The sequence below is a fragment of the Mus musculus genome, chromosome 15 (assembly GCF_000001635.26).
Source record: "Mus musculus strain C57BL/6J chromosome 15, GRCm38.p6 C57BL/6J".
In the NCBI taxonomy this organism is placed as follows: Eukaryota; Metazoa; Chordata; class Mammalia; order Rodentia; family Muridae; genus Mus; species Mus musculus.
The window spans coordinates 46,365,120-46,376,128 of record NC_000081.6 but is presented as its reverse complement, the minus strand read 5'-3'; the positions used below and the strand labels follow the sequence as shown (position 1 = coordinate 46,376,128).

Genomic DNA, 11,009 nt, shown 5'->3' with positions numbered 1-11,009 from the left:
AATAGTCTTTCTTGTCTACAAAGCTAGGTACCAACTAATATTTTTCCCTATCTCCATAGTTCTACATTGTCAGCAAATTCATTCAATATGAATATTTTCCAGATTTTTTCCTTGCTCTTTGTTGTGTATTTGAGATACCTCATATCTTTCCATGGCCTAATACTGTATCATTTTTAGCACGAAATAATACTCTGTTCTTTCTATGTACTAGTTTATTTTCTCTGCAGACATTCAGAATGGTATGTTGGTGGCTGACATATTTATTAATAATGAATAAATCTTTTGACAACATCTACATGTAGGTTTTTGTGTACATAAATATATTCAACTAACTAAGGTTAATAACGGAGTATTATTTCTGGACTTAAACAAAGATATATGTTTAGTATTGGTGGAAGTATTTAAACTCAGATTATCTTTAAAATGTTTCTACCATTTTTTAACTCTATTGTGAACAAATGAATATCCCATAATATTATCATCCTTGACATGGAACTAGATCTCAGGACACTGGAAAAAAGATCTCCCTAGCGTAGCATTATACTTATATTCATAAATGAATGCAAAATCTATACCCTCTTATTTTTTTCTTTTCTTTATTTTTAACTTACCTACAAAAATTGTAAAGAATATCATTCTATAATAAGGAGAATTATGGTTATCTATAGCTAATTATGAAGTATTGAATTGCAAACTAATAAATGACAACACAATACCTTAATCAGTAACTGAAATTATTCCAAGACTGATCTATACTGCTTGAGTAATTTCTTGTGTTGTGAAGAAATTGATATCTTGAATCTGTTTCATGAGATCTATATTCTCTATCTAAACCAGGTTTTAACACAGAGTTAATGTGATAGAAATCTTGAGACAAATGACTAATGAGACAGATTTTGTGTAGCCAATTCTTTTACTCTCTTTGTGATGCATTACATAGTCTAGACAGAGACAAATACCCTGCTCATAGTCTTTTTCTTTTGAAAACCAATTCCTCAAGTCCATAAAATCTGCAGTAGCAATTAATAAAATGTAAAAAAAAAAGATTGAATTTCAGAAAGTGTTAAAGTTTTAGAAGCAACTATATCCAGGTCAAAAGTCCTGACAGACTATTAATATCCACAGTAAGAATTCTGGGATAAGAGCCAAGAGAGATCACACCAAGATAAATAGCTGTAAATCTTTAGAATGATGTTCTTTCTGTCTCTACAGGACCACTTTACCCATCTCCCTCTCCTAAACATAAGGAAAATTTCCTTCAAATCATAAAGGCAGAGGGAGCAGATCTATTAAGTATAAGGATAGCAAGCCTTAATCCTTGCCATTTTATTCATTATACAAAGAAATACCTGTAGAAATTGTAAGTTTTATGTTACAATTTAGTAAGTTCATGTAAAGAAATGCTGCATATTATGTTGTGAGGAGCCGCCCTCACAGTCGCCGTTACAAGATGGCGCTGACATCCGTTGCTCATAGTAAAATGTGCACAGGTGTCAGGGTATCTTTCCATTACCTGAGCCCTGCCTCTCCCATGGTGTCATCTGGCTGATGGTGGGCAGCCAATCCCGGTGGTGCACGTCTCCAACCGTACTTCTAACTGTACTTTGCAACCTATATAAGGGAGGGGTTTTCTGCTCTCTGGGTCTCTTCTCCTGAAGCTGATCATGTATCTCTCGATATGTAATAAAGCTTTACTGCAGAAAGATACCCTGACGCCTGTGCACGTTTTACTACGAGCAATGGATGTCAGCGCCATCTTGTAACGGCGACTGTGAGGGCGGCTCCTCACATTATGTAATTGCCAATGAAAAACTACTATTTTTGATAAAATAAAAGAATATCAATACCAGGTTGCTATATTGTTGACTGACAATTGTGTGTTAATTTATGTGGATTTTGCAATAAATGACCAATCATGACAAATCAGAAGACATAAAGTACAGGCCATTACTAATTGAATATTCCAAAATGACATGTCAGCATTAATTTTTAGCAAAAGTGCAATCTTCAAAAAATAATATTGAATACAAGAGTTCCTAATAATAATATTGAACAATTTCAAAAAGTTTTTTTTTCAGAGAAATATGGGAGACCTAAACTCCTATATCTTATTGGATACTCTGTAGATGATATCTTGAAACTAATCTGGACATCATTCACACACACACACATACACACAAAGGTTGTGCTATCTATGAATACAGATACACCTCACATGGTATGTGTTTTGAATTTGCCTTTATTATTATGGTTTCTATGATACAAAAGTTCTTGTTAGTTTGTAAACTTGAGTATTTTCTTTTTTGTGTGCTTGCTTTTGGTATACATTATATGAAGTAAAGGAAGTATAACCTGCAAAACATACAAAGTTGAAATGTCATTCACTTAGAGTAAGAATTCGGCTAACAAATCTCAATGATTTGGGTGAGGAAGATCCTTCTAATTAACATATACTAGAGAAAATCTTAATTATACTATACCTGTCCATAGATTAATGATGGATTCTTGAATAAGTGTAAATTTTGAAAATAAAATTTTCTTGAGATAGAAGTGACTAAAGAGACAATTACTTAATATATTTCAGCTTCTATACTCCTAAAACATAGGTTAAAATAATATTTTTTAGAAGTTGTTTACCTACAGGATATTTCTAGAACATTCAATGTAGCCATTCCTGTTGCTTATTATTATAACTTATTTAGACAAATGGTTAAGATAATATCATTTCTAAAAGCCTCTACAGAATATTTTCCTAGGTCTTCCCTAAGCTGATGTTTACAGTAATAAAGCAAATTCTTAAGGGCTACCACTTATTGATGCGATGTTCCAGAAAATATACATTTGTACTTGTACAATATTCTACTGCCAAATATATATTTCCATTATACTTGATTGACAGTTCAGCAAGATTAAGATAAATACCAACAGTTCACTAAAAATATTATATCAAGGTTGTACCTGCCTTCTATTAGGAAGCACTTAGATCATAATTGCAGAAATTTTCCATGAAGTACTACAACTGCACACATGAACACTGTACATAGGATGTCATTTTGAGATTTTAGGAATGTAGTATTAGTTTTACTTTCTCTTGAAAAGCAATACTAAATATCCCTAACAGGAGATTGACACTTTGCCTAATTTTTTGGAATGAAATATGTAGGAGCAAAAGTGTAGTTTAAAGATAAACATTTGTAATCTAAAAAAGAAGAAGAAGAAGGAGAAGAAGAAGAAGAAGAAGAAGAAGAAGAAGAAGAAGAAGAAGAAGAAGAAGAAGAAGAAGAAAAGAAAAAAAGAGGAAAAAAGAAAGGAAAAAAATATAAAAAGGAAAGAAAAAAAACAATTCCTGTGTTTATATGCAAGAATATTATATTTAAATGGTATTAGCTATGAGTTCAACCTGCCATTTGTTTACTTTTGTTTATTTTTTTTCCCATATTGGTGATCATGTTATTGAGACAGGGTCTCAGGTAAACCTATATTGGCCTCCAAGTTTTTTTTTCCATTTTTAATTAGGTATTTAGCTCATTTACATTTCCAATGCTAAACCAAAAGTCCCCCATACCCACCCCCGACTCCCCTACCCACCCACTCCCCTTTTTTGGCCCTGGCGTTCCCCTGTATTGGGGCATATAAAGTTTGCAAGTCCAATGGGCCTCTCTTTCCAGTGATGGCCGATTAGGCCATCTTTTGATACATATGCAGCTAGAGACAAGAGCTCCTGGGTACTGCTTAGTTCATATTGTTGTTCCACCTATAGGGTTGCAGTTCCCTTTAGTTCCTTGGGTGCTTTCTCTAGTTCCTCCATTGGGGGCCCTGTGGTCCATTCAATAGCTGACTGTGAGCATCCACTTCTGTGTTTGCTAGGCCCTGGCATAGTCTCACAAGAGACAGCTATATCTGGGTCCTTTCAGCAAAATCTTGCTAGTGTATGCAATGGTGTCAGCGTTTGGAAGCTGATCATGGGATGGATCTCTGGATACAGCAATCACTAGATGGTCCATCCTTTCGTCACAGTTCCAAATTTTGTCTCTGTAACTCCTTCCATGGGTGTTTTGTTTCCTATTCTAAGAAGGGGCAAAGTGTCCAAGTTTTTATAAATCTGAAAATGAACTTGTATTCCTGAGTCTTCTACGTCTACCTCCAGAATTATATAACTGTAGTTCCTTTGCTTTATTATTAGTATTTTCTGTGTACTCTCTGGACCAGTGTTATGGTTTGTATATGCTGAGTCCAGAGAGTGGCACTTGTGGGACTAGAGGGTGTGGACCTGTGGGAGTAGGGGGGCTTTATTGAAGTAGGTGTATCACTGTGGGTGTGGGCTTTAAAACCCTCATCTTAACTGCCTAGAAGTTACTATTCTATCAGTCTTCAGATGAAGATGTAGAACTCCCAGTTCCTCCTGAGCTATGTCCACCTGCATGATGCCATATTCCCGCCTTAATGATAAATGGACTAAACCTTTGAACATGTAAGCCAGCCTCAATTAAATGTTATAAAAGTTGACTTTGGCATGGTGTCTGTTAACAGCAGTAAAACCCTAACACAACTAGTATCTGATATTATAACTTTATATCTTAATTCATGTAATATAAATTTTAACAAGAAAATTGATACTTGAATCAATTATGATAGTATCAAAATTGATTGATACAAATACTCTTCAAACTATTCCACAAAATAGAAACAAAAAGAACACTACTCATTTTTTTTTCTAGGAATCCACAATTACGATTAAACCTAAGTCACACAAAGACCCAAAAAAGAAAGAGAACTTCAGAAAACTTTCCCTTAAATAGATGCAAAATATGCAATAAAATTCTCACAAACCAAAACCGAGAACACATCCAAACAATCATCCATCATAATCATGTAGGCTTTACCCCAGGGATGCAGGGATGTTTCAATATATATAAACTATCAACATAACCCACTATATCAACAAACTCAAAGAAAGCAAACCCAAATGATCAACTCATTAGATGCTGAGAAAACATTTGACAAAATTCAACACCCCTTCATGGTAAATGTCTTGGAAATATCAGGAATTAAAGGCCCATACATTAACATAGTAAAGGCAATATATAGCAAACCAGTAGCCAACATCAAACTAAATGGAGAGAAACTTGAAACAATTCCACTAAAATCAGGCATGAGACAAAGCTGCCTACTCTCTCCCTACCTATTAAATATAGTACTTGAAGTCCTAGCCAGAGAAATTAGACAACAAAAGGAAGGAAGAAATCAAGATATCACTATTTGTAGATGATATGGTAGTATAGTTCACAGACCCCCAAAATTCCACCAGAGAACTCCAACATCAAAAAACAACTTCAGCAGTCATTGGATATAAAATTAACTAAAACAAATCAGTAGCTTTCCTTGACTCAAAGGATAAACCAGGTGGTAAATTAATGAAACGACACCCTTCACAATAGTCACAAATAATATAAAATACCTTGGTGTGACTCTAATCAAGCAAATGAAAAATCTGTATGACAAACTTCAAGTATCTGAAATCAAAGCTCTCAGAAGATGGAAAGTTCTCCCATGTTCATGGAATAGAAGGACTAATATAGTAAAAATGGGTATTTTGCCTAAAGCAGTGTACAGATTCAATGCAATCCCCATCAAAATTTAAGCTCAGTTTTTCATAGAGTTAGAGTAATTTGCAAATTCTTTTGGAATAACAAAAAACAGGCTATCCAAAACTATTTTCTACCATAAAAGAACTTCTGAGGGAATCACCATCCGTGACTTCAAGCTGTATTACAGAGCAATTGTAATTAAAAGGTTCACAGTGGAGATGCTCTCAGGCCTAACGGTATTCAATGCCCAGTGTAGGGGAATTCCAGTGCAGATGAATGGGAGTCGATGAGGGGGCACCCTAATGGAGGCAGGGGAAGGGGGGTGGTATAGGAAGTTTCTAAAGAGGAGACCTGAGAAGGGGAAAACACTTGAAATGTAAATAAAGAAAATATCCGAGAAAAAAAGGGGGGGATAAAGATCCAGTATATTATGGGAAGGATAATCAAAGTAGAAAAATTAATGTGTGGTCTAATCTATCAACCAAACATGAGAATCAGTTAAACTTCACCCCTTAGTATGCAGTTCTTCCTTTTGTTGAACTCCAGAAAGAGAAGTAATTGGAAACTTTCAACATACTCACTTGGGTGACTCACTGATTCAAGACAGTATTTTCCCTTCAGGTTTGCATTATCGGTTCACTCAAATAAAGTTTTCTTGCTAATTTTTAAAAATAAAAACAAAACAAACAAAACAAAAACAAACAAACAAAAATACCTGCAATGTATTGGTACAGAGACAAGCAGGTGGATCAATGGAATAGAATTGAAGACCCAGAAGTGAATTCACACACATATGGTCACTTGATTTTTTTTTTTTTGGATAAAAGATTTTTTTTTTAAATTAGGTATTTAGCTCATTTACATTTCCAATGCTATACCAAAAGTCCCCCATACCCACCCACCCCCACTCCCCTACCCGCCCACTCCCCCTTTGTGGCCCTGGCGTTCCCCTGTTCTGGGGCATATAAAGTTTGCGTGTCCAATGGGCCTCTCTTTCCAGTGATGACCAACTAGGCCATCTATTGATACATATGCAGCTAGAGTCAAGAGCTCCGGGGTACTGGTTAGTTCATAATGTTGATCCACCTATAGGGTTGCAGATCCCTTTAGCTCCTTGGGTACATTCTCTAGCTCCTCCATTGGGAGCCCTGTGATCCATCCATTAGCTGACTGTGAGCATCCACTTCTGTGTTTGCTAGGCCCCGGCATAGTCTCACAAGAGACAGCTACATCTGGGTCCTTTCGATAAAATCTTGCTAGTGTATGCAATGGTGTCAGCGTTTGGATGCTGATTATGGGGTGGATCCCTGGATATGGCAGTCTCTAGATGGTCCATCCTTTCATCTCAGCTCCAAACTTTGTCTCTGTAACTCCTTCCAAGGGTGTTTTGTTCCCACTTTTAAGGAGGGGCATAGTGTCCACACTTCAGTCTTAATTTTTCTTGAGTTTCATGTGTTTAGGAAATTGTATCTTATATCTTGGGTATCCTAGGTTTTGGGCTAATATCCACTTATCAGTGAGTACATATTGTGTGAGTTCCTTTGTGAATGTGTAACCTCACTCAGGATGATGCCCTCCAGGTCCATCCATTTGGCTAGGAATTTCATAAATTCATTCTTTTTAATAGCTGAGTAGTACTCCATTGTGTAGATGTACCACATTTTCTGTATCCATTCCTCTGTTGAGGGGCATCTGGGTTCTTTCCAGTTTCTGGCTATTATAAATAAGGCTGCTATGAACATAGTGGAGCATGTGTCCTTCTTACCAGTTGGGGCATCTTCTGGATATATGCCCAGGAGAAGTATTGCTGGATCCTCCGGTAGTACTATGTCCAATTTTCTGAGGAACCACCAGACGGATTTCCAGAGTGGTTGTACAAGCCTGCAATCCCACCAACAATGGAGGAGTGTTCCTCTTTCTCCACATCCTCGCCAGCATCTGCTGTCACCTGAATTTTTGATCTTAGCCATTCTGACTGGTGTGAGGTGGAATCTCAGGGTTGTTTTGATTTGCATTTCCCTGATGATTAAGGATGTTGAACATTTTTTCAGGTGCTTCTCTGCCATTCGGTATTCCTCAGGTGAGAATTCTTTTTTCAGTTCTGAGCCCCATTTTTAATGGGGTTATTTGCTTTTCTGAAGTCCACCTTCTTGATTTCTTTGTATATGTTGGATATTAGTCCCCTATCTGATTTAGGATAGGTAAAGATCCTTTCCCAATCTGTTGGTGGTCTTTTTGTCTTATTGACGGTGTCTTTTGCCTTGCAGAAACTTTGGAGTTTCATTAGGTCCCATTTGTCAATTCTCGATCTTACAGCACAAGCCATTGCTGTTCTGTTCAGGAATTTTTCCCCTGTGCCCATATCTTCAAGGCTTTTCCCCACTTTCTCCTCTATAAGTTTGAGTGTCTCTGGTTTTATGTGAAGTTCTTTGATCCATTTAGATTTGACCTTAGTACAAGGAGATAAGTATGGATCGATTCGCATTCTTCTACATGATAACAACCAGTTGTGCCAGCACCAATTGTTGAAAATGCTGTCTTTCTTCCACTGGATGGTTTTAGCTCCCTTGTCGAAGATCAAGTGACCATAGGTGTGTGGGTTCATTTCTGGGTCTCCAATTCTATTCCATTGGTCTACTTGTCTGTCTCTATACCAGTACCATGCAGTTTTTATCACAATTGCTCTGTAGTAAAGCTTTAAGTCTGGCATGGTGATTCCACCAGAGGTTCTTTTATCCTTGAGAAGACTTTTTGCAATCCTAGGTTTTTTGTTATTCCAGATGAATTTGCAAATTGCTCCTTCTAATTCGTTGAAGAATTGAGTTGGAATTTTGATGGGGATTGCATTGAATCTGTAGATTGCTTTTGGCAAGATAGCCATTTTTACAATGTTGATCCTGCCAATCCATGAGCATGGGAGATCTTTCCATCTTCTGAGATCTTCTTTAATTTCTTTCTTCAGAGACATGAAGTTTTTATCATACAGATCTTTCACTTCCTTAGTTAGAGTCACGCCGTGATATTTTATATTATTTGTGACTATTGAGAAGGGTGTTGTTTCCCTAATTTCTTTCTCAGCCTGTTTATTCTTTGTGTAGAGAAAGGCCATTGACTTGTTTGAGTTAATTTTATATCCAGCTACTTCACCGAAGCTGTTTATCAGGTTTAGGAGTTCTCTGGTGGAATTTTTAGGGTCACTTATATATACTATCATATCATCTGCAAAAAGTGATATTTTGACTTCCTCTTTTCCAATTTGTATCCCCTTGATCTCCTTTTGTTGTCGAATTGCTCTGGCTAATACTTCAAGTACTATGTTGAAAAGGTAGGGAGAAAGTGGGCAGCCTTGTCTAGTCCCTGATTTTAGTGGGATTGCTTCCAGCTTCTCTCCATTTACTTTGATGTTGGCTACTGGTTTGCTGTAGATTGCTTTTATCATGTTTAGGTATGGGCCTTGAATTCCTGATCTTTCCAGAACTTTTATCATGAATGGGTGTTGGATCTTGTCAAATGCTTTTTCTGCATCTAACGAGATGATCATGTGGTTTTTGTCTTTGATTTTGTTTATATAATGGATTACATGGATGGATTTTCGTATATTAAACCATCCCTGCATCCCTGGAATAAAACCTACTTGGTCAGGATGGATGATTGCTTTAATGTGTTCTTGGATTCGGTTAGCGAGAATTTTATTGAGGATTTTGCATCAATATTCATAAGAGAAATTGGTCTGAAGTTCTCTATCTTTGTTGGATCTTTCTGTGGTTTAGGTATCAGAGTAATAGTGGCTTCATAAAATGAGTTGGGGAGAGTACCTTCTACTTCTATCTTGTGAAAAAGTTTGTGCAGAACTGGAATTAGATCTTCTTTGAAGGTCTGATAGAACTCTGCACTAAACCCGTCTGGTCCTGGGCTTTTTTTGGCTGGGAGACTATTTATAACTGCTTCTATTTCTTTAGGGGATATGGGACTGTTTAGAAGGTCAACTTGATCCTGATTCAACTTTGGTACCTGGTATCTGTCCAGAAATTTGTCCATTTCGTCCAGGTTTTCCAGTTTTGTTGAGTATAGCCTTTTGTAGAAGGATCTGATGGTGTTTTGGATTTCTTCAGGATCTATTGTTATGTCTCCCTTTTCATTTCTGATTTTGTTAATTAGGATTTTGTCCCTGTGCCCTTTAGTGAGTCTAGCTAAGGGTTTATCTATCTTGTTGATTTTCTCAAAGAACCAACTCTTCGTTTGGTTAATTCTTTGAATAGTTCTTCTTGTTTCCACTTGGTTGATTTCACCCCTGAGTTTGATTATTTCCTGCCGTCTACTCCTCTTGGGTGAATTTGCTTCCTTTTTTTCTAGAGCTTTTAGATGTGTTGTCAGGCTGCTAGTATGTGCTCTCTCCCGTTTCTTCTTGGAGACACTCAGAGCTATGAGTTTCCCTCTTAGAAATGCTTTCATTGTGTCCCATAGGTTTGGGTACGTTGTGGCTTCATTTTCATTAAACTCTAAAAAGTCTTTAATTTCTTTCTTTATTCCTTCCTTGACCAAGGTATCATTGAGAAGCGTGTTGTTCAGTTTCCATGTGAGTGTTGGCTTTCTGTTATTTTTTTTGTTATTGAAGATCAGCCTTAGTGCATGGTGATCTGATAGGATACATGGGACAATTTCAATATTTTTGAATCTGTTGAGGCCTGTTTTGTGACCTATTATGTGGTCAATTTTGGAGAAGGTACCATGAGGTGCTGAGAAGAAGGTGTATCCTTTTGTTTTAGGATAAAATGTTCTGTAGATATCTGTCAGATCCATTTGTTTCATCACTTCTGTTAGTTTCAGTGTGTCCCTGTTTAGTTTCTGTTTCCATGATCTGTCCATTGGTGAAAGTGGTGTGTTGAAGTCTCCCACTATTATTGTGTGAGGTGCAATGTGTGCTTTGAGCTTTACTAAAGTTTCTTTAATGAATGTGGCTGCCCTTGTATTTGGAGCATAAATATTCAGAATTGAGAGTTCCTCTTGGAGGATTTTACCTTTGATGAGAACGAAGTGCCCCTCCTTGTCTTTTTTGATGACTTTGGGTTGGAAGTCAATCTTATCAGATATTAGGATGGCTACTCCAGCTTGTTTCTTCATACCATTTGCTTGGAAAATTGTTTTCCAGCCTTTTATTCTGAGGCAGTGTCTATCTTTTTCTCTGAGATGTGTCTCCTGTAAACAGCAAAATGTTGGGTCTTGTTTGTGTAGCCAGTTTGTTAGTCTATGTCTTTTTATTGGGGAGTTGAGACCATTGATGTTAAGAGATATTAAGGAAAAGTAATTGTTGCTTCCTGTTATTTTTGTTGTTAAAGTTGGCATTCTGTTCTTGTGGCTGTCTTCTTTCAGGTTTGTTGAAGGATTACCTTCTTGTTTTTTCTAGGGCATTGTTCCCGTTCT

General features: G+C 36.8%; 1 long non-coding RNA gene across 1 annotated transcript in view; it reads right to left on the bottom strand.

Moving 5' to 3' along the window:
- Window positions 1-2,229: 2,229 nt before the first annotated feature.
- Window positions 2,230-11,009, bottom strand: part of 1700022A22Rik (RIKEN cDNA 1700022A22 gene) — a 49,315-nt gene continuing 40,535 nt past the window's right edge. Inside the window, exon 4 of the long non-coding RNA NR_045509.1 lies at window positions 2,230-2,352. This is a non-coding gene — a long non-coding RNA (RIKEN cDNA 1700022A22 gene). The remainder of the gene's footprint in view (window positions 2,353-11,009) is intronic.